Raw genomic sequence first — 25,256 nt, forward strand, 5'->3', positions numbered from 1 at the left:
TACAATAGGTTACAACAAGCTGTCCCTACTTGCATAATTTTCAGCCATGTGAAGTGAGCAAAATGAATGCAATCATTTTTGTTATACATCTACTCAGAACATGCCATAAATATGTGGTCATAAAAAGAAACAGAAATGCAGCTTTTTTGACTATAGCATGGTGTCTTCTCTCAAAAGGTATGCAAACCTTCAAAATAATACAGGAAGCTAGGAGGAAAATCGAGTGGTCAGTGCTGAGATTACAATAAGACAGAAGAATTGTAGGAGTTTGATAGGTGGATGGACAGAACAGCAGAACATTTTAGATAGGTGGCCATCTGCTAAATCACAGTTGCTACTGACAACCAGCCTCAGCATGCTCTCCTACACAAGTACAACTATCTTCACAAGGAATTCACAATTCTTGGATGTGCCATAGAGATCAGGTAACTTTCAGGGACACCATGGTCCTCTGCAGAGAGTTTTGGTCTCTTCAGCCCTGCAGCAGGCATATATACTGTTCACTAGCTTGCACGTCATCCTTTTGGACTAGACAGAAGGTGAGACAGAACGGATTTGACTGAATTCTTCATTCACCAAATGTTTTCCAATTTTTCTCCCTTTATCTATCATTCTGCAGCCTTCTGTCACATTTGGAAGGATTTCCATAGGATTCCAAGGATCAATAGGATAATAAGAAGAACAGGATTCTAGAGATTGGGCTTGCCACTTCCTTTCAGGAAATGATTTCCTGCCAGTCAGTTAGACAAGGAAGAAATATAGACCATACATTCGCTTCTGTCTTTAATAGGACTTAGAGTACCACCTATAAGATTAGTAGTTACATCCTTGCTTCAGACAAGGTATCAGAGAAAGAGGTTATAAAGTAGGTAAATATCTAAATACCTATGTATACGTGATACAGGTAAAGAAGGCAAATACCATACATGTATATAGGTTACTGGATGTATACTGGAATGTTCCTAAACCCAGTGTAAAGAGGACAACACTAAATCACCGAGTCATTGGAGATAAAACAAAGAGCAATATGTTCCCTCTAAAAGGATGAATACACCAGAGCTTTCATGAGACGCCAGTGCTGAATTCAGTCTGCCAGGGAGACTGTGTGTCTAATGAAGTAGCTACAAAAGAGCCATCAGGTATCTCTAACCTAGAGGAGCAGGCTTGAAGCAGACATCCCAGAAATGTTCTTTTTCATTTCTGTAAGGTCCGGTTCTCTGAACTGTTAGAAGCCAGCTGTAAAGTTTGCTCTCTCTCTAGGGAAAAAAAATAAAATAAAAAAATCACCTCTTTAACCCAATAGGTTTTCCATAATGAAGACTTCTGGCTTAGATTTGAAAAAATAGAACATTTCTTGGAACTAGACCTTGTTTCCACTCAGTTTGCACACTCCATCCCCACTGTTTAAAAGCAAGTCCTTATACCACAGCAGTAGTGAAAACAGACTGGGTCTGTTCAGTAGGGAAAAGATTGGGTCCCAGCACTCACTTTTTCCTGCTGCCCAGCTGATGCAACTCAACTTCTTCCATTCTGTAACCAGTGTCCCTTGTGCTTTTCTAAAATTTAATCCTGCACGGTTTTGGTAAAACGCAGGAGCTAGACTCTTTCAAAGCAGTACGTTTATTCCCATTGTGATGCAATATCATTTGAAATGGAATTTGTCATCATAGTGTATCTGTGCCTCTGGGGACAAGCATTTCTTGGAGATCACACATGTATAGAGGATCAGGGAGAGAAGGAATGTGTTCAGGAATAAATGAGAAAGAGGGCTGACAGTGAATTATACAGGAGCTAAATTTTGTCTTGCAGGAAATGAATGTTTGTAAACTAAAATCAAAATTCAGTTAAAACAAATTTTTGCTATTATCTTCATAGATGTTGAGGATAATTCATCCTTGTCTGATGGGCTTCCTTCAAGAGAATAGGAAAAAATTCAACTGGTTGAACAGAGGCTCTAAGCAGGGCTAAGTCACTAGTCACACTGAACCGAACAACATTCAACACAACACAAAACAGCTCTGAAATGTCGGCTAGTGTCTCAGGTACATACAGCCAACCTTGGAGAATGAAAACAACGCACAGTTTATGGCTATCTGTTTCATCAGAAAATTATCTACAAAACACAGGCTTCTAAAAATATTTTAAGCTACACTGGTCTGATGTGAAAAACCCTGATAAAGGAGGAGGCTCTTGAGGTTTGTTTGTTAGGAGAACTTTTCTGTTGCCTCTCATGTTTCTTCTCTTCATGTTTATCAGCACAAAGTATCCCAGAAGAGTATCTAAGATGCATTTTAATCTCAGTTCACTGATAATCATATCATTACCATATATATACTTATCTCTTCATTCTGGTGTTTTGCTGCTTATCCTGTGAATAAGTTTTCTTAGCAAACCTTCCAAATTCCAGTGAATTGGACTTTGTGAATCATGCTTTTAAAATAAACATTAATGAATCCCTTACTAGTGACTAAGATTAATGACTTTCAGCCTCTAATAAATAGCGGCAACTGCAGATTTGTCCAAACAAAAGGAAAACAAGTGAAGCATGCATTAGTATGGTATCCCTTGTTTAGTCCAGGTTTTAAAAGCACATGGAGCACTTTGTGAACCAGTTCTCCAAAATGTCTAGTCTGCTTGATTTGATGAAGATCCTGCACTATTTGGGGGTCCATTGAAAACTGGACATTTGCTCTTTATCTTGGATTCCATTTACTGTGGTTGCTGAAACATACGGTGCCAGTGGTTGCTGGAATGCAAAAACAAGCCTCTTCGATTTTCCACACACCACATTTATGTAAATTGTTTGGACTTTATCCATTTAATCTTATTGTTATTATCTGTAACTTACTTATGAGACTGTAAGAGCAATTAATGACCCAAAGATCTGATCTTATTTCTCGGTACTAGCCTGTATCTTAGTCAAATAAATATCCATGTTTTCATCCCAGAACTTACTTGGTTTTGAATCAAACAGTTCAATCATAGGTCAATGTTGTTACATCTGGAATCACACAACCTAACTTGACATACATAATTCAAATGCTCAAATTAAAATCCTATTTTAAAACTACAATGCAGTTTCTCTATGTACTTAGTGGAGACAGTCATGTCAAGGGAAGTATTTAACAGGATAAGTAATTCTCCTGATGGTGCCTGGTCCTCCATATAGAAATGCAGACAGATTTCTATGTACAAAGTTTAGAATAAGGTCCTTAGGTTCTTTTGCTGAATGCCTAAAGCTGGATAAGGGTTCCCCATGTCTTTGACTTCCTATGGTACAAAGCTCTGTCTATAACACACAAGTGTCAGTACTGCCTCCTCCTGTATGTATCTAAAAGTTCATTTTTCTAGGGTAAGGACTGTGTCATGCTACGAATTATACACAGCACATGATACAAGAAACTTCCAACTCTTACTGAATTTTCTAGTTACTACTGCAAGTAAATAAGAGCAAGTTAGGAAAATATACAGATCCTTTGACAAAAAGAAGTCTTGCATGTGAGTATGTGATTGTGTTAATAAGAATTTGGGCTCATCTGTGTGGAACAGAACTGGAAAATTAAATGCTGATAATAAAGATTAACTAGGAGGAGGGTTTCCGGATGACCTTGGGGAAGAAATGGAAGCTTGAATTCTAATGTTCCTCTTCTTGTTCTTACACTCCCCCCTAAAGTGCTTGGAGTTACACAAATGCTGAACATGGTCAATAAGATTTTGCCTCAAGGAATGGCCTTGACACAAAGTGCCTGGAATCTATGGTAATCTTTCTGCCAAGCTCAATCTGCTCTGATTTGCACAGATAGTTTCAATTTTCCTTCCCTGATGGGAATTTACCCTCTTCTAAGATGAACATATGCTTAAAGGGCATGGCAGGAGAATTATGTGGGTTCTGAGCTGGCAACAGTTGGCACCATCTTTTCATTGGTAACAGGAAGGAATCACAATGCACAGGCATTTTGCACTGTACATTGTGATTCCTTAATAGTAAACTGTCCTTATGTCCATATGCTTTCTTCCAGAGTTTTCACCTATCAATAACAGGTACACCCACAGTGATTCAAAAATGTAAATATCATTAACTGATGGGGACATTTTTGGGAAGAATGTCTTTAGCTTCCTCTCAAGTGTTCCACACTCAAGTGAGTTTTTGTGAGCCAGAGAAATGAAACAGTTTTTAAAGAAAAGAAATGAAACCTGTTATCTCCTCTGGCATGCACACAGATGCATCTGTTATAAGTGCCTACCTGAGCGCTGGAAGCAGACTATAAGCAATACGCTTCAGTCCTGCACTGAATTATTCACACACCCCCAATATTCCCCCAAGTCCTAAGTAAATCCTATCTACACTGAACTGGAATGGATTGGATTCTGCCATTGTGTATTTCATTACACAGAGAAACCTGGCATTCTTCTTCTGAACTTTTTTTTTTTTCCTTTTTTTTTCTGCAATGTCTTTTCTATTGTTATTTCTATTTTCTATTGTTATTACATGTAATAACAACCTGACTAAAAGTTTTGAAACTGATATGCTTATAATGCATGTCTTGAGTTACATAGCTCTGTACTCAGCATCTGATTCAGCAACTAAAAAGTGGTAGAAAATACCAGTCTCAATAGCAATAAAAATGCAAAGACTGGAACAAGAGAACCTGTGATATCCTTGTCAGACCTGCAGTGTACAGGTTTGTTATTCCTGTGCAAAACACAAAACTCTAACTGTGCCAGAACAGATATTTTCACATGAGACGTCCAATTCTGATCTGAAAGCTTAAATGACAGAAAATCTCAAATATATCCTAATAAGGTCATCAGCTGCTATTTAGCTACTGTGTAATTTGTTATAAACTTACATTTTTTCTCCAGCCTGATTTTGTCTGCATCTTTGGTGTAATCATCTTCTAGATTAATGAGTCATTTAATCTCTGAAACCCCTTCCTATAATGGTTTTAGTAAGCCACAACCATGTCATTACCTCTTACCATCTCTTAAATAAGAGGTTTTGCATCTGTTTTTTGCTCTCTTCCTGCCAGGGAAGATTTCCAAAACAAAAATTATTTCTCCAGTTCTCATAAACTTTTCCAATATTCACCATACCTTGAGTACATATGCAAGAACCAAATATGCTCCCTAATGTGGTACAGAGTGCTGCTGGAATACTTGAATGAGTAGTTCCCTGGTCCACACTTTGAATTGTATTAGTTCTCTGTGTCAGCGCATTGCTCTGTTCTCTATCCAAAGCACAGTTGCACACTTTGTAAGAGGAACTGATTCTGAGATATGATACTTATATTCACCTGAATTAATATTTATGCCATTCACAAGAACATATTTTTCTATGGAGGACAGGTCTGACTGACACGTTTATCATCAGTGCTTATGAGTTGATGGTAGCAAATAAGTTTAATAATAAACTTAATGAAGGTGGGGCAAGCTTGGAAGTTTCTTCAAGATTATGCTGAAAGACGAAAACAATGTCAGTTATCTTGCCTACCTTTGAGAAAACTGAATTTATTTCAATTTTATTTATTTAATCAAATACCTTTTATAAATTTATTTTTTAAAATAAATTCAATTTATTTCCCCTCGGTGTTTGGATACCTCTTCAGTACTTCATGACTCTTTAAAAATAAATTGAATTGGCAGCTTCAGTTCAGCATGCCAGACAGCAAATTCCTATCAAACACTTGGATGCAAGTTATTCATAACCACAAATTTACAAATGCATAGCTTCAGGAGTTGCACTCCAACTGCTTATTTACAGCTGGTGTAGAAATTCCTTTATTGTCCTCATAGTAGAATACTACTGTATCATCTAGCTAATTTCCATACATGAAAAATAATTTTTTATGGGAAGTTTCTGCCATTTTAACCTTGATGTATTCCTGATAGCTTTAATATGTCTACTTAGAAAAAAGTCTTCACAATTCATATTTTTTATTATTTTTTTTTTTAAATTTATGGCAAATCTGGTTATATTTTCTTAGACTTTATAGTAATGTTATTTCATAATACTTTTATCTGTTATTAGTTGTCTGAACATAGAAACAAATGATTTATAGTCATTTCTATTAATTCTTCCCCCCCCCTTCCCTCCCCCCCCCCCCCCCCCCCCCCCTTTTTTTAATTGAATCTTCCAGGATTTGTTTTTTTAAAAAGAATGCAAATATCACATCTCACTCCCCTCCCCCTCCCCCCCCCCTCAATTCTGCTTTCAAGCAGTTTTTCTTTTACTTGGTATGAGATCATTAGACTGACTTGCCAAGGCTGTATATGTTACTGATTAGGTTTGCAGTCTCTATGTACATAACAAAAGTAACGTGTTAGAATCACTTGTACAGATCAGGGATTTACTCATCAATAGTTGTCAAAATAATGTCTAACATAGAAATACTACACACTGAGGAAACTATTATCCAATTTATAGAATCACCGGGGAGGTATTACAGTAATATGGTACTTCCAGCTTAGCCCAGAGTGGCTGAAATTCCCTATGACTTCAAGTTTTTCCCCTAAGCCATGCCTAATCCAAGCTAAAAGAGCCATTTTATCACATTGCAACTTGTGTCAGCATCCATATTAGATCACAGCTGAACTAGAGCAGTGAACTGACAGGAGCTCTGACACAGGTCACGCATGACATTTCCAAAGTAAACAGCCACACAGTCTCATACCTTCCCTCCTGCTCTAGCCTTCCTAAAGAGGAAGAAAGGCCAACCTGCAAGACATTTGAATCCTGATGACAGAATCATTAACTGGCTGGAGAAACAGAATATACCTAGCTGTAGCTAAATATGTGCTTGCTGATTTTCAAAAATTACCTGCCAAAAGTTCCTATGTATTCTTCAGTGATTCATTACAGAAGCAATCCTCAGCATCATTTATATAAGTATTTGTTAATAGTATTACTCCACAGGCAGACATAACCAACCCTCCCTCCTCACATGGTCCACTGCCACTAACAAGACCAAGACACACAGCTGAATCTAGCAATGTGCCATGAATATTAGCATCATGGATGATTTCTGCCATAAGGTGTACAACCAATTGCAGATGTTCCTTGAACAGAAGTGGCCTGCCACCCTTCACATAGTAGTAAGGGATTTCTGCAATAAACTACAGCTAAGATGGGGAGGCTCAAGTTCTCCTTGTGGACTGGTAGAGTAAAATCATGCAGGATTTTTATCCATTCGCATCCTATGAGGAAGTGAACAAAATACAAAACTCACTGGGCTTAAAATAAGTGGTTTCTTTGCACTGTGGTAGAAAATCACAGTCCTTGGAACAAATCATTGAAAATCACTGGTGTGCTGCTCTTTTTCTTTCACAGCATGATGACAAATAATCCCTACATTAACCACTGCTATCTACAGCACTTTGGAAAAAGAGGTAGTATTTTGCCTGCACAATATTTTTTTTTGTTATAGTCACATACTTTGAAAAGTTTATTTTCTAAATTATACTCCATCTTTCCTCCATTGTCCCATTACAGTTTTTTTTTTTTGTTTGTTTGTTTTTTACTGAAAAAGAAGTAATTTTTCAAACTAAATGGCATTCCAAAACTTGCAAGAAATGAATATAGTCAGCAATTTCATCTATGGATAGAGATCTTATCCATGAGAAAAAATATTTTAAAGATTTAATTACCTGTGAATGCAAGTTTGTCATTTCAAGTGCAGACACTGACCTGGAAGATTTTGAAAACTCTTGTATTGTACTTACATATACATATGCTTATTATATAACTATAATAAATATGTAATTATTATAGAATGATAATTATAGTGTATAATATACATGCCATATGTCATGCAATATACTAATGCATCATATAACACGTGCTATATAGTATATTCTATATACTATATAGCACATACATCTATCTATATCTATCATCTATATATAAACTGATAATACTGTTATAAAATAATATACGATGCATTATATATAATATTCAATTATCTGATTATATATTTTTCTGTTAGTTATGTTATAATAAATTATAAGATATAGTATAAATGTCACTGAAACACCATTTCTGCAAATGCTTATCAAATATATTACTACATATAGAATGCATACAGGTATAATTAATAGAAAGTTAATGGTCAGTAGCTGTTGTTTTGGAATATGAGAAATATGTTAAATATGTTCAATATATTTGGTGTTGCTGCCTAAGGTAGGGCAGTTGAACTAGATCTTTAAGGGTCCCTTCCAACCCAAACCATTCTTTGATTCTTTGAATATATTATTTGATTAAATAATGAATTTCAGAAGGAAAACTGGAACAAATACAGAGATCAGCTCCATAGCTCCTAGTACAGAGGACAGTGTCTCTTCACCTAATCTTTCTCTACTGATCTGAATCAGCATAAAGCCAGAATATTGTCCAACGTATTTATTAATTACTGAATTACTGTATCATAGCTTACAAAAAACAAACAAACAAAAACACTGAAAGCAAACAAACAAAAACAAAACAATAACAACTACAACAATAAAAAAAACACAACACAGTTCTCATGTACTAGGATGGAGGGTGCAGCCAAACTTTTACATATCTAGATATGCAGTGATACTGGCTGAGCCATTTGGAAGAAATCTATCCCACATCTACTTTGCTGTGTCTAACACTTGGACATTATTGGTATGAAAATAAAACTGAACCTTAGTTGCATGCGTATCTAAATTATTATTTAGGATTTTGCTTTTAATCCATAATAAAACAGTCAACAAACAGATTTTCTATCAGTTTAAGTATGCTAGGGGGTTATGCTTTGCACCTTATTAAACCATTGTAGCTATTGCATTTGTATTTATATCAGTCAAAGTGCACTATAGTGGTACTCTTAGATACAGGAATGACAGATTGCAAATAATTTGTAAATCTTTCATCTGTAGCAAGTGTTTGAACCTTTTGACCTGTAGTAGTTAGGGCTATCACTAAGACATTTAGTCTTCATGTTGAAGAGGTTAAATGTTACTGAAGCTTATGTTTGATTTCTCCCATGACTGGAAGTTCAGGTTCAGATTTTCTGTTTAGCTTGTGATAGCTTCTGCAGTGCTTTTAGTAGACATTAATTCCTCAAGTTCCTACTGTTAAGTAAAATCTTTGATGAGGTTTTAAAGATGATAGCAGTGCAGATTAAGTTTGAATATAAAATTTTATAACACATTTCTATATTTCAATTTCCCATGCCTCCTGAATCACAGAATCACAGAATCACAGAATTTCCTAGGTTGGAAGAGACCTCAAGGTCATCGAGTCCAACCTCCAACCTAACGCTAACAGCCCTCCACTAAACCATATCCCTAAGCTCTACATCTAAACGTCTTTTGAAGACTTCCAGGGATGGTGACTCCACCACTTCCCTGGGCAGCCTGTTCCAGTGCCTCACAACCCTTTCAGTGAAGAAGTTCTTCCTAACATCTAACCTAAAACTCCCCTGGCTCAACTTAAACCCATTCCCCCTCGTCCTGTCACCAGGCACGTGGGAGAACAGGCCAACCCCCACCTCGCTACAGCCTCCCTTGAGGTACCTAAAAAGAGCGATAAGGTCACCCCTGAGCCTCCTCTTCTCCAGGCTGAACAAGCCCAGCTCCCTCAGACGCTCCTCGTAGGACTTGTTCTCCAGGCCCCTCACCAGCTTCGTCGCCCTTCTCTGCACCCGCTCAAGCACCTCGATGTCCTTCTTGTAGCGAGGGGCCCAAAACTGAACACAGTACTCGAGGTGCGGCAATACAGCATGAGTTTCCTTTGCTCTGCGACCTTCCTGATTAATTTTCTCTCTTGATGTTTTTCTTTTTAAAGAAAAAGTATGTTCAACTACTTCTTTTTCTCTGAGATCAGATTCATCTTCCAAGAAGAAAGCACAAAATGTTCCTGGATAACTCTTCCTTAATATCTGGGCTATGGAGAATCATCACTTGATCATGATAAGGTATAAAGATGTCACTGTGCTTTTACCTCCACAGTATGAAAAAGAGCAGAAAAGGATAAAAGAAAATGCTTTTCAAAAATGAAATAAAATATATTGTAGTTTTAAACTATGCTGTGACAAATGAATTTTACTGCAACTAAAAAAAAGCAATGGGTTGTAGCCTTGTTTGTTTAAATAAGACATTCATAACTTCTACTTCCTTTTTTAATAATTTGTAAATTGACCCTGTACCCATCTGAAATGACAGAGATGTGTCTGAAAACTGCTGCCTTTCCAAGTAAATTGGACTTCTAGGTAGAATTTTTTTAGCACTGGTCTTTAGGCATTTGTGATGGAGAATTGCTCATGGAGGTACAACCAAGTCTACATGATTCCAGCAGTTGATTGCTGCAGAGGATAGGACTGAGGCTCTTTAATTAAATTGGTTAGTTTTGTTATGGCCCAGGGGATCTACACAACAACTTGGCTCAGATATAGAAGCATACAGATCTGGCAAAAACAGACATGTACATACGTGTAAAGACAGGTCACTGTATTTGCATGAAAATCAAATTAATCCCTAATTGTATGGATGCCTAGACTATTCGTTAGGTCTCTGCCTTGAAAGTATAATACAACTCAGTCAACAGCCAGATTTTATACCAGTTTAACTAGTGCTTTCTACCTTAATGTTTTACACAATTGCAGCTATTGCATTTGTGTTTACAGTGAGAAAAATGCATTATAGTGTTATGTCTTACATATGGGGATATATATTTAACTAATGTTGATTTCCATTGCCCCTAATTTTATACCTTGGTTGAAGTTTACTTGTATATATTTATTGAGAGCAATAAGTCTGGGACTACATTTCCTCTTCTACTGAACACTGAGGAGAGCACTGCTGTGTCTTGTGCTACTTTTCTCCTTCTGATCTTACACTGTGAATGCCTACACTTTTTTTTTTTTTTTTTAATTAGCCTGTAACATTTATGCCTAATTGTGTAGTGAGTTATAAATGTGAAGGAACTGTTCATCGTGACACATAAATATAACACACCAGAACATCATGATACATAAATATAACACACCAGCACACCAACCCATCTGAATTTATACATATAAAGTAGACTAATCTTAATTAATGCAAAATGTAACATAATTAGTCTGAAATTATCCCTTGCTAAGTAGATGGAGGATTTGTAACCTGTAATATGGATTTCAATCAGCTAAATCAAGTTTTAAAACTCCCAATTATTATATATTTGCTATAAATGTCACTATGAATAGGTAGCTGCATCTTTTCATTACATGAAAAGGACTCTTCTATTTCTGACTTACTGTCTACTGCAAATTTTCCAAGCATGCTTCAATGTTAATCAATAAAAAAAAATTCTTAACTTTTATCGGAATGTTCAATCAATTCCCAGAACAACTTCATGTGAATAGCAAAGAAAACATTTTTAAGAGGCTTAATGTTCTTCTAGAACATATAGTGATACCTCTTAAAGGTAGAGACAACTCTCATACATATTAATAGTGATATGAACAATTTTTATTTTTTTTCCCCCAGTTTTGTGTTATTTGGCATGTCACTTTTGAAGAAATTTATGTATTTTATTAAGGTGCATCTGAACATGAGAGAGACAAGGTACAAAAAATGAACAACAGATGATACTTCCATTAAGAATGGATTCTGGGATTTAAGAGCTTTCACCTTATCAGAAGTCTGCCACAGTCAGATTGTGTAATACCAGGAGAAGACCTTTACACTTATGATGTCACATTTCCCTCCACATATATCATGGTTGTGAAAGGGGTTCTGGCCTGAAAAAGAAACTGGAAGTCCCTAAAATAATGATTCAAAAATTGACTGTTGAGATACTATGCTGGTGGTATATACAAAAGATCTGGAAATACAAAATCGTGTGTTCCCTCTAATCACGGCAACGAGTAGCACCGACTGATTAGAACTAGAGTAAGCTTGAGATTTATTTTTTCCCAAAAACAACAACAACAAATAATAATTTAATATAAGCCTTGGTGATGTCATGAACACTGGATTTCATCTAACTTCAAGCTGGATTGAAACTGACTGATCTGGAGCAACACATATAATCTTCATTTTATCAGGAAGGAAGAATAACAACAAAAATTTCTGTCTTCTGAAGGATAGCTTCTTGAGTACATCATTTATAAAGAACAGAACCTCCAATTTCTCTTGAAAATAAGACATAAAAATGTAGATACTACTTAAGCATATTTGTCCATTTATAAAGAAAGGCAGGTTTCATCACCTAAGATAAATTACAGTCCTTCAATTTGGAATATTTTCTTCTTCATCCTATGTTCTTCAAGTCAACTTACAACAGCATAAAAAGTCCATAATATTGTGATGACAATCTCTCATTTATTTTCTTGTATCTTATTACATTAGTATATAAAAATATAATGCATATCATGAAAAGTGTTTTATGAAGAACTTGTTTACCGAAAGGGTTGTTAGGCATTGGAACAGGCTGCCCAGGGAAGTGGTGGAGTCACCATCCTTGGAAGTCTTTAAAAGACGTTTAGATGTAGAGCTTAGGGATATGGTTTAGTGGGGACTGTTAGCGTTAGGTCAGAGGTTGGACTCGATGATCTTGAGGTCTCTTCCAACCTAGAAATTCTGTGATTCTGTGATAATGACAAATAATATATGTTCTCTTTTACCTGCAACAGATGTCAAAAATTAAAATATCACTATAACCCTTTCAGAGATTAAAAACCTGTCACTAACTGAGGTATATCCATTACTCAGGTTTCTGGACATGCTTCTCCTATGCTTCAAAGAACAATATGAGATTTTTAAAACTTGGATTTTTCAAAGGAAGCTAGAGCACTGAATTTCAATGAAATTAATAGGAATTCCAAACCCACCAAATAAAGTAGGATTTTTTTCCTACTACATATGATTACACTATCATTCAAGTCAATAAAATATAAAATTTTGGAAAGGATTTGATATTTTTTATGGGAAATAAGAAAAACCAGGGTCAACATAGTTCATGAAAATAAACATTGTTCTCAGTGTTCATCTGCTTTTCAAGTTCTAAGTCCAGAAGAAGGTTCCTGTAGGATGCTAACATGTTGGTCTTGATATAGCTGGTACCAACTGCTACTGCAGTTCTGCAGGGGAACGGGGAATGGCAGCTGCAGTCAGTCCCTGACACTTTGTCTCTGAAGCTTCAAGCACTGCTCCCACACGGCTCTGTCCCACGGGATCCATCCATCCATCCCCCAGAAGCAAACTGCTCCAGCACAGGTCCCCCACGGGTGGGCGGCAGCTCCCCCCAGACCCCCTGCTCCTGCGTGGGCTCCTCTCCATGGGCTGCAGCTCAAGTGACTGATCAGCTAATTTGATGAGATAATTAAGACTGATTAGCTATAGCTACCGGGTCCTTGTGGAGAAGTTGGGTCCTTGTGGAGAATATCATGGAGATGAAGGAGTGTTCAAATGATGATGTACAGGTTTTGAAGTCTACAAGGATATTCTACCAAACTTGTTAAGAACAAATTCCATGCTAGGCCAATTGCAATGAAGTTTTTCTATTATTTCTACAAAGCTGTCTCAGTTTGAACACATGAGACAGTTCAGTGTTGGGTAGTCATCCGTCTTAAAATGCTGAGAAGATGGGGCTGCATTCATTTCCAAACTGGCTGTCATAAAGGCCTTCACCTTTGCATTGCATTGAGGCAGTGGTGATCTCAGCCTTATTGTATTTCTCTGCGTAATGTAGCTCCCAAAAGAGATCCCAAGGTCCAGAACAGACATGGAAATAACTGGTGGGTTGTAAGGAAAAAAATCGTATTCCATCCTACAGCAACACCAGAGCTGTCTGGAGAGTTTAGGAGTCATCTGAGGTTATTTATGTTTGACCTGAAAAGACCAGTTAATATAAAAGAATGCATGCCTGACAATCATGCAACCAGACGGGAGGCTGTTTTATCTGGGTCTGTGGGTTTTGTATCTGTATGCTGTTGAGGAGACTGTTGGAATTCTGATTACAGAATAAAGAACCTCCAGAAACTGCAGTACGCCAGTGCTGGAGAGCACGGGTCACAGTTTTACGCTTCCTGGGACTGCCTAGCACATTAACAGGTCTCGGCCAAAAATGGCTGTGGTTCAAAAAGGTTTCCCTCTCTCAAGCATTTGCTGCTCTGCACTTCCTTGTCTTTCACTGGAGAGTCAGATAAATTGGTTGCTTTGCACTCATACATGTTCCTTGGAAAGCCGGTTAAACTCTCTTCAGACCCTGGACTACCTGGGAATCGACTGCTTCCTCTAACTGGCACTGATGCTGTAGCTGGATCCTCTAAATCCCATTTTACTGCTTCTGCTTACTGAGCAGGTGACAGAAACTTTCATAACCAGAGAGCAGAGAAGAAGGAGTTGTAGTTCTGCATAGGGGAAATATTTGGAAGTTTTGAAGATGTTTCCCCTGCTCAGCTGCCAACCCTATGTTAATCAATCACCTGATGTTTTGCATTCCAGTGTGAGGAATGTTTTAGCAATTCGTGTCAATAGAGAGCTTGAAGGGAAATGTATTCCTTTAATACATTGTAAACTTTGATTCTAGTCCTATTTTGAAGACTGGGCCATTTATAACACCAGCAAAAGTCTCGAGTCAGTTATGAAGGAAAGTTATTTCTGAAAATACTCAGTCACCTCTGTGCATGCCAAACCCTTAATGGCACTGTGTAATACGCAGACTGCAGTGATAAATCGCGTTGTGGAATGAATGGCAACATACATATCTGGCTCCAGATCCAAAAAGTCATTTATTTGGCCATTTTACTTAGGGTAGCACTCCCCTCCCCTCCCATTCCCTCCCTGGCCCATTCCTTACTTCCCACCAATACCCACCCCCTCCCTCTTCTCCACTCCCCTTCCCTCCACTCCCCTAAACTCCCCTACACTCCACTCCACTCCCCTATGCTCCCCTACACTTCCCTCCTCTACACTCCCCTACACTCCCCTCCTCTATGCTCACCTCCCCTACACTCCCCTCCCTACACTATCCTCCGCTACACTCCCCTCCTCTATGCTCACCTCCCCTATACTCCCCTTCCCTGCACTCCCCTCCCTACACTTCCCTCCTCTACGCTCCCCTACACTCCCCTCCTCTATGCTCACCTCCCCTACACTCCCCTCCCCTGCACTCCCCTCCCTACACTATCCTCCACTACACTCCACTCCCCTACGCTCCCCTACACTCCCCTCCCCAACACTATCCTACACTAGCCTACTCTCCCCTACAATGCCCTACATGCCCCTGCCCTCCCCTGCCCTCCCCTGCCCTCCCCTGCCCTCCCCTGCCCTCCCCTGCCCTGCCCTCCCCTGCCCTCCCCTCCCCTGCCCTCCCCTCCCCTCCCCTCCCCTCCCCTCCCCTCCCCTCCCCTCCCCTCCCCTCCCCTCCCCTCCCCTCCCCTCCCCTCCCCTCCCCTCCCCTCCCCTCCCCTCCCCTCCCCTCCCCTCTTGTCCTCTTCCCTCCCCCTCTCTTCTCCTCTTCTCCTTTCTTCTTCTCCCCTCTTCTCCTTCCTTTCACGGATCTGAGCGCAGAAGGGGGAGAAGCGTAACTCCAGATCGCTTCAGTCGCTCTCGCAGCTTGTGTCACTGGCTGATCCATGGGAACCCATCAGCAGCAATCGGAAGCGTTCCAGCTGCTGTGGTACCAGCCAGGGAACAGTCTCAAACTGGGAGGCGCTGACTTCCTTCTGTGGCTCAGACAGGTGACTTTCAATTTTGCCCTGGCTGGGATGTGTCCCCTTGCTATGTCCCCACCTACACTGCAGTTTGGCTTAGAAGCAGCAGCACGGTTTTGAAGTAGTTCCACTACTTCCATTTTCAGTGATTTGGCTTGGCTCACCAAGTGGTTTCTGTCAACAGAACACAATAAGGAGATTTTGGTTAGAAACAACTAAATGAGGAGCTCCTTTCCACACGGGCAATGAATATTTATCCTTTCCTAATGGAGGCTACAGTGTAAGAGATAATGACAGATCATTCAGAGAGCTTTGAATTGTCCCTTGGGGGTGCTTAGTCCAGAGGAGCAGAGTAAATCTGTCGAAAGTACACCATGGAATCACTCTGAATTACTTCCGAACAGAAGCATGGCCTTACCATGTCTGATACAGCTTCAGCTGGTTTCAGTGTTCTTCTTCACTTAATAAATACCTAAATTAAGTATGGTCCTATCAAGAAAATACCTTATTCTCTTGATATCTCTGGGTTGATTGAAGACCCAAGACACTTGGCTCTTCACATCATTGGAAGAACCAAGTGTACTTCCAATATTCACAGCTTCTGAGTAAGTGGAGATGAGGTTGAGAGTGGATGAAAAACACCAAGTGTACTTCCCATCTTCATAGCTTCTAAGCAAGTGGAGATGAGGCTGTGGAAGAACCAAACAAACTGCTGATCTAGAAGCAGCCTAAAGACTGTCTTTAACCAGGGCCTTGCATTCTTCATCTTTATACCATTACTTGCCTTCAAGGGCATGATCATCATCTTATTGACTTCCTACCACTACAGAAATGCACCTGATTCTTGCACAAAACTTATGGGTGGGGATTGGAAATATTCACCAGCATTCTGTATTTCACTCCTCATCTCAATTCTCTTTTGGCCTGCGAAGCTTTTCAGATCAGAGATGAAGATCAGCTGTAATATGGAGTTTGGGATACTGCAAAGGAAAAGAAGAATCGTACTGAGAACTCTTTTCAACCTCACTTGCAATCGCCAAAGAAAAGAACACCAAAAGGATGCCGCTTTATCATGGTAAGCATAAATTTGAGCACAGGTCTCCTCTAACTGAAGCGAGGTTAAACAGGTTCCAAACAAGGTTGAAGAGCGCACCCACAATCATTTCCATAAAACTGTGTTTTCAAACAAATGGTTTAAAGATTTAGATTTTCTTATAAGTGAAGAATGAAAAATAAATAAATAAAAGAAAATTACCAGGACATGCAGTTCTTCTCTAGCTTGCTTTGCTTTGTTCAGAATCTGAGTCTTGGGTCACAATCAGGGAGCAGCATTGTGCAGAAATGCCAAAGCCTCCCCAAACTTGTTATATCTTCATCAACAAGGGTTTTGATACTACTTCCTCCTCAGCAACATTGGCAATTTACTAGGAAAGTTGGTGTCCACCAGGTCAAATTAGGACTAGGAAATCCCTCTTGCCACAACTGCACACTCGCACCAGAGTTGACAGGACAGACTGATGGACAGAGAAGTATCTAGAAGAGTGTTAGAAAACAGACTTTAGAACAGATTTCCATCAGCCAAGGAACAATTACTTGCTCATCCCTAGGTGATCCCAAGCTGCATTCCTGACATCTATGCTGCAAAGTCATCAAATGTGACATGTTATTATACCAGTCTGTAATGAACATAAACAAGAGTTTGAGTTTAGGATGTTGGTTTAGAATTAAGCTCAAAGTGTTAGTCCTTTGAAATGTTTTGTCTGCAAGTGTTTTCACTGTCTCCCAGACAATGTCTCCAGCAAGCGAGCTGCTTGTTTCATTTGTTCTGTTCTGTTCTGTTTTGTTCTGTTCTGTTTTGTTCTGTTCTGTTTTGTTTTCTCAGTAAGGTTTCTTAGAGAAATAAGATTTAAGTGATCATATTGTATGCCCATCCATCCTTCCCCTTTGCTTGTCCAGAGCTTTTACCTTGTCCACCAGGATGCATGAACTTGGTCATAGGCACAGTTGTTTCAAAGACATTCTGCTGCTAGACCTGTTGTGAAAACAGAGAGCTAAGTATTTGGACGAGAACATGCTTCCACCTGCAGTATGACCTCCACAACTAGATATGGAGCCACATCAGCCAGAAGGAAGTTTCCTTCACAGTTGCTGCTTCTTACGGTATCTGGACTCTTACCTTTACTCTTACTTGCCTTTTCTGCATTAGCACAAAAAAAAAAAAATTTTTTTGGAGATTACCTTTGCCATCTGATGTCTTCATTTCCAGAAACTACCCTGAATCACCTTTATGAGAACTGTCCCACAATGCGAGCATGTGTGTTGCAGTCAGGCCAGATATGTCCCTTCTACGTCAATAACCAAATCTGTCAAGTTAAGAACATGGAATTAATGAAAAGGAAATCCTTCTAATTTGATCTGAGTTCACTTTTTTTTTTTTTTTTTTTTTTTTCTAGACCGAGAAGAACCAGCAAAAGTCAGGTGAAAAATGAAATGAAAATGTTAAGGCCAGGCAGCTTGCTCACTGCAAGTGCTAATATGAAAGCAGATGGAGTGCATCTTCATACACTACATCCTGAGACACTCTACTCAACAGGCCAGCCCAGCTGATGAAGTGCATTGCTGTCCTGAAGTTTAATGTGATGGGGTACTTTTAAGTCTCTTGTTTATGCTGTAGTACTTGAGGTCTATGGCAGGACCACAGCACACTCTTATTTGTCTGCCCTTCTTTCTTGATTGTATGTGGGAAAGAGAGAACGTGCAGAGGCCCTCACCCACATGTTGCATCTGTTACTCTGTGCAGCTACATCACTGAGCCAAAGTACCAAACTTAATGCTTGTGAAAGGACTTTACACAAACTGCAGAATACTAAAATGAAGCATCAAAACACTTACAGAAGGGCTGGGCCCTCTCGATGCACCTCAATGTGGGATCCACAAATCCTCACGTGGTTTCACCACATCCAGCACACTTCTCTGTCCCTCCTCGCTAAACTTGCTCAGAGGCAGCTGTTACCAAAGTGTCACTGTGACATAGTTCAATTCTGTTTCTGAAGTCATCACCGTAGGCCCCTGGCAGTGGCAACACAACACTCTCTGTTGCTAATGTGAATGTCTCAGAAACAATCAGAGAAGTACCACTCTCCCCAAACTGAGTTTAATTAGTACTATAAAATTCAAAAATTATTCTCTGCCACCCTACATCTGTGGAAGGTGTGTGATAAATCTTTTCCTTAAGAAAGGATTAAAAGCAAAAAGAAGCTTGATTCTGATACATTCCCCTTACTTTTAGAGCTGTTCACCTTTTATTTCCAAGTAAGAAAAAAGAAGGTGTAATCAACAATTCTCCTCCTCCAAGTTGGGAATAAGAAATAACCCCAATTATTCAGGAAGCCTGAAAAAGGAAACTATATATTTCCTTGTTAAACACCTTGTTGCTTCTGAAAAATTTTCCAGTACTTTGCAGCTGCAATGCTTTTAGGTGGGTGGGCAGCTGAGATCCACCACGGCCACTCTCTCACTCCCCCTCCTCAAAGAGAAAGGGAGAGAAAATACGATGCAAAGGGTTCGAGGGTTGAGAAAAGGACAGGGAGATCGCTCAACAAGGATCATGACGGGCAAAGCAGACTCAGCATAGGGAGACAGTAAGATTTACTGCCTATTACTAACAGGCTAGACAAGTGAGAACCAAAGGAAAGAAACCAAAAACGCCTTCCCCCCATCTGACCTCTTCCACCTCCTCCCCCCATGCAGCGCAGGGGAACAGGGGAATGGGGGTTGTGGTCAGTCTATAGCACTTCATCTCCACCACTCCTTCTCGGTCCCTCTCTGCCCCTGCTCCACGTGGGCTCCTCTCCATGGGCTGCAGCTCCGGCCCGGGGCCTGCTCCTGCGGGGGCTCTCCATGGGCCGCAGCCTCCTCCAGGCCACATCCACCTGCTCCACCGGAGGCTCCTCCACCCATGGGGGGGCTGCAGCGTGGAGATCTGCTCCATGTGGGACCCATGGGCTGCAGGGGGACAGCCTGCTCCACCAGGGGCCTCTCCCTGCACAGCCCGCAGGGGAACTGCTGCTGCCTGCCTGCAGCACCTCCTGCCCTCCTGCGGCACTCACCTGGGGGCTGCAGGGCTGCTTCTCTCACGCTTTCACAATCCTCTCTCCCAGTTGCTGTAGCACAGCAGTATTTCCCCCCCTTCCTTAAATCTGCTCCCCAGAGGCCCACCCAGCATCACTCCCTGGCTCAGCTCTGGCCAGCAGCAGGTCCTTTTTGGAGCCGTCTGGAGCTGGCTCTGCTCTGACACGGGGCAGCTGCTGGGCTCTGCTCACAGAGGCCACCCCTGCAGCCCTGGGCTAGCAAAACCATGCAATGTAAACCCAGAGCACTACTTGAGGTAAGATATATTTCCTTACTTGAGTGATTCATTTATTTTAACTACACAGTGCACATAGAAAAGTAGTCTCATTCACATAATTTGGTAATTTTACATTGTTTTGTTGACTCTGTGATGTTGAGAACTCTCATTTTCCTTGCCTCACTAAGGGTGTTTGTAGGATTTTCTACATTTCTCATGCAAATACATTGCAAAAAAATACTAAAGGCTGTACTACCGTGAGTATGGAGGTATGTGAAACCACCAAGTCTCTGTTTTTAATCTCAGAGGAAATAATTGCTTCATAATACTTTCTTCATTTTCAACACTGTATGCAGTGTACTTTTCAATGTACAAAATCTTTTGTGTAAGCACTTGGTATCTGTGTCCTGCGTAATATTTCTGATTCTGATTCTGTACCTTAAAACTGACACAAATATTCTACATCTGTTTTGATGGTTAAGGACTACACCTAATTGAGTGAACATCGTTTTCCTAAACTGTTTCCTAAACAGTGTCTCCAGCAGGGCTAGGGAAGTGATTGTCCTCCTGTACTCAGCTCTGGTGAGGCCGCACCTCGAGTACTGTGTTCAGTTTTGGGCCCCTCGCTACAAGAAGGACATCGAGGTGCTGAGCGGGTACAGAGAAGAGCAACGAAGCTGGTGAGGGGCCTGGAGAACAAGTCCTACGAGGAGCGTCTGAGGGAGCTGGGCTTGTTCAGCCTGGAGAAAAGGAGGCTCAGGGGTGACCTTATTGCTCTCTACAGGTACCTCAAAGGAGGCTGTAGCGAGGTGGGGGTTGGCCTGTTCTCCCACATGCCTGGTGACAGGATGAGGGGGAATGGCCTAAAGTTGTGCCAGGGGTGTTTTAGGTTGGATATTAGGAAGAACTTCTTTTCCGAAAGAGTTGTGAGGCACTGGAATGGGCTGCCCAGGGGAGCGGTGGAGTCACCATCCCTGGAGGTCTTTAAAAGATGTTTAGATGTAGAGCTTAGACATATGGTTTAGTGGAGGACTTGTTAGTGTTAGGTCAGAGGTTGGACTAGGTGGTCTTGGAGGTCTCTTCCAACCTGGATGATTCTGTGATTCTGTGATAACATATTTCTAATACTATGTTACTTTTCGTATTGCTGAAGATGTTAGTGCCAAGTGGTGAGCTGCTCTTACCTAAAAGTCCACAAGTCACTCACTCAGCCCTTGGAGGAAGCCAGTGATGGCGGAGACGTCCCAGACCAGTGAAGAATCAGAGGTTTTGCCACCCAGCAGCAGTTCTAGTCGAAGTCCCACCTGGGACCTGCAGCTGCTTGGTCTCACAGGCAGGGCTCCCTGTGCTGTCATGCTTCCCTGTGCCCCAGGTCACTGCACCCTGGCTGGCTTGGCCCAAAGCCCGGGACCTCACAGTGCTGGCAGGGAAAGGGGTTGATACATGACCAGCTTGCTTACAGATCATGGCCACTTTCTTTTCAAATGGTGTTGATTACGACAACCGTATAACCAGAGGTCAGGAGCAGGGGACACTAGTCACAATGACTCAACTGAAAAAGTCATCATCTTTATGCTGTGGCCATAGTGCAGAAACGCATATCAAACTTGCTGCTCCCAGAGATAAGCTGGAAGAAGAAGAAAATTCAGAAAATTCCTGGGAAGTGTATTTTGGAAGCAATCTTTTTGGACTGTCAGAGTGGAGGGAAGATCTTATCCAGTTGTTCTTAACCAGATTTTTTTTTTTTCTACTGAACTATAGGTTGTTTTCAAACCAAAATCTGGGTTCACTTTGGGGCATAAACTATAAATCAGGCCCAATCCAAAAAACTGTGTTAAATATATGAACGTGATCATTCTTCAGAATGTTTGAAACCGTGCCAGAAAAATAGATTTTTTTTAAGCTATTTTATTTTATTTTATTTTAATTTAATTTTTGTTGGAATGTGTACTTATATAGAAATGACTTAAATTCATACAACAACAACAACAACAAAAAAAAAACACACCAAAAAAAAAAAAAAACAAAAAAAAAACAAGTATGGCAATTTTGTCAAGTTTTGATTGAACAAAGTCTAATCTGGCAGCAAAGAAAGTTTACATTCTCTGCAGAAAAAGAAAGCATTTCCCATTGCTAGCTGATGGTCCTTAGATGGTTAATGGGGAAAGTAGAGCACAGAGAGGATGCATGTCAAAAATCACCTCTGCAGTTCAAAGGAGCCCCTAAAGAGAACATTTTTTCTCGCTAGGTAGGCTGTCGCAGAACTTAAGTGTTTCTCCAAAATAAAAAATAACAAAAAATGTAGAATACAAAATGTAATAAATAACAAAAAGATGTATCAGCAAATATGAGCAAATCATACTGATCTAAAAAAAAAAAAATAAATCTTGCTTTGATAACTGCTTTGATAGCTGATTTTCTAAACAGAAAATATGAAAGCTCTTCCCTGGAATACAGAAAAAAAAAAAAAAAAAAAAAGTGATAGAATACACAACAGTTGTTAAACTGGAGATTGCCACTGCAGTTCTTCAAATATTATGTTTGGGGTTATCTTTTTCCAAGATTTCCTTTACTGACAGCACAAGATACATGCATTCTCATCATCTTTGCTAAAGACATCAAGACAGAGAACATCTTCACTTAGGAGATGGGATAGAATATTTTATGGATTATACTGAATAGGTTTCACAGCTCACCTGGTGAGAAAGAAAATTTCAGATCATAAAGCATATAGCTACCCCATATTTTTGTTCCCAGGTGGAAGCTGTTTGGTTGAATTATTTGTTATTATTACCCATGATACCCACTGCCAGTACAAAGAAACTGTGAATGAAACAGTGATTCTAGAATCCCTTGGGTAGGGTAATTCCATCAGAGATGAGGAATTAGTAAAGTCATTATGCAGGCACTGGTAGATTTAGTACTGCATCCAGCTTTGGAAATTTTTACAATTTTAAATAGAAATTCAAACAAACAGAAAGCTGGATGATCAGATTCAAGAAACAGGAGAAGCATAAAAGTTTATTTTATTAAAAAGAGAAAATTGTAATATTGTGACATTCTTTAAATGATAACTGCAATCAATAGCAGTATGTGATCTTCAGTGCTACATGAAAACTTTCCTTATAAAGATATTTTCAGTGGATATCTGAGATTTAAAAAAAGTCTTTTTTTTTTTTTTTCTCTTTCTAACTGTTTCATATGACAACTATAATCTGAGAATTCTCAATAAAATGACAAAAACAAACAACAAAAATGATTTTTTCCTCAAAACTTTAAAAACAACAACAACAAAAGCAAAAACTTGGAGGCTACTAGAAGAATTTGATATCCTCTCTGAATAAAAAGCAGATTTTTCCAGTCATCTGAAATGATTAGATAAGTCTAAATGGGAGGGAAGAACATTAAGATTGAATATGCTACCTTTAAGACTTCTCCCAGTGGAAAGATAAAAAAAATGTATTTTGTGTATGTGAGATTGCTATACCACTTATATATGTACATTAGATAACATTCCACCAGAAGCTAAGTCAATGAAATTAGAAATTTAACACTAGGCCCACAAGGGCAACAAATATCAAGTAAGTGAAAGGAAGGTTTAAGCTTAAGGGTTAAGCCTCAGATTTTGCTTTCAGAAGCAAGTGCTTTCATTACTTGAACGTAAAAAGTTTAAAAGGGAAGAGCAGATTCTGAAACCTCACAAAAGACCAAACCATTATAGAAGGGAAAAGTTTATAATCTCTTCATTCACTGCAGACTGAAGAGCTAAATTAAAGAATGTAGAACTCTGTGAATTGGTGAATTATGCCCGAACATTGAAACTTGTGGAAATTTAAAGTTTAGACAATTCCTATGACAATTAATATTTTTACTTCGTCACACTCAGAAGAAAGTTCAACATCAAGTAGCCTAAAGTGTTCTATCCTGCCCTATTAGTCTACTCACCTCTGTTTTGGGTGAATTTTAGGTAAGATCTTTCATCAAATGACCTGAACAAGATTCAGTAGAGCCATGCAGAGACTTCACCATTTGTGAGCATTAACTTTTATTTTCTCTCCTTATAAAAGGCAGAAATACAGAACACAGGTAACAAAGTAAAGGCCCTAACAGAGAATGACAGATGGCTGTGGTAAGGGTCCTTCTTCAGACAGGCTCTGCAGTAACTGTCAAATGTACCTGTAAACTCAAGCACAGATAAATAGGGCTTAGACAAAACAAGGGCATGGATTCAGTATGGGCCTTAACCAGCGTTCAATTTTATATGTAACGTTTTGCTCCTACATAGATCTTCAGTAAACAAGGTTGCTAAAGAGCCCCTGGAATGGCGTAAGGATTAAAAATATTAAGGGGAGTTGGAATTAGATGGTCTCTAAGGCCCCTTCCAACCCAACCCATTCTGTGAGTCTGTGTTTGCTTTTCATGGTGCAGTTGACTACCTTGAGGGCTTTCCAGCTGTAGAAAATCTATTAAATACCTTTGATAACCCACGTCATCCTCCTTTGTACCTCTTATGTCTGCATTATAACTTTCTTGAGAATGTTCAAGAATGAATAATCAGAATTGCACATAATATTAAGTATGTGGCCTTCCCACTAATGCATTTGCTTTATCTTACATTTTCTGCCATTGATTTTCATCTGCTGTTTTCTGCTGGCCCGTCAGCACTGTGAAATCCTTTCAATGGCTAGCTTTAGCTGTGACTGTACCGAATACTTCTGTGTTTTCAGCAGAGATTTATCTCACTACTCTCCAGAGATTTATAGAAACATGAGCACCTCACATTTGCCCTTTGGTGAGCCCTCTCTGTTGTGATGCCTAGAGACAGCATGCTCAAGTTGTTCCCTGCAAGTGGTTCAGAGTGTCCAGCACCTGAGTGACACCATGAAAAAAGAACAGTGTGACTTGCTGCCCAAGTTGTTGTGAGTATCTGGAGCGCATTAAAAGCTCAAGCATCAAAAGCTCTCAAGCTACTTCTCAGCCTCACACCAGGCCTGCTTATTCAAGTACCATTTCAGTTAAGGTATAGATTTCTGCATATGAGTGGAAATCATTAAGGTAAAACTTAGATATAATTTTACCTGACATGACAGTGAAAACAAGCAGCAGGTGAAGCTCTTGTCATTGGGAGAAGATGTATAGAACAGCTACTGGTATTTTGTATCACATCTTAAGAGCTTTATTTTTCCTTAGCTAGACTGCTTACAGGTAAACTATATAAAACTGATAATCCACTCTACTAGCCTTCA

The 25,256-nt window shown here is 39.6% G+C and overlaps 2 long non-coding RNA genes across 2 annotated transcripts; one reads left to right on the forward strand and one right to left on the reverse strand.

Annotated features, from left to right (window-relative positions):
* The first annotated feature begins 15,458 nt into the window (after nucleotides 1–15,458).
* Nucleotides 15,459–18,647, forward strand: LOC311427784. The gene is made up of 3 exons (XR_014687560.1): nucleotides 15,459–15,689; nucleotides 16,595–16,737; nucleotides 18,116–18,647. It is a non-coding gene; the product is annotated as an uncharacterized lncRNA (long non-coding RNA).
* Nucleotides 17,058–19,955, reverse strand: LOC311427783. Its single transcript, XR_014687559.1, has 4 exons — nucleotides 19,772–19,955; nucleotides 17,901–18,025; nucleotides 17,628–17,694; nucleotides 17,058–17,195 (listed from the first exon to the last, which is right to left on the reverse strand). It is a non-coding gene; the product is annotated as an uncharacterized lncRNA (long non-coding RNA).
* Nucleotides 19,956–25,256: the final 5,301 nt, after the last annotated feature.

This window comes from Aythya ferina (genome assembly GCF_964211825.1).
Source record: "Aythya ferina genome assembly, chromosome: Z".
Taxonomy (NCBI): domain Eukaryota; kingdom Metazoa; phylum Chordata; class Aves; order Anseriformes; family Anatidae; genus Aythya; species Aythya ferina.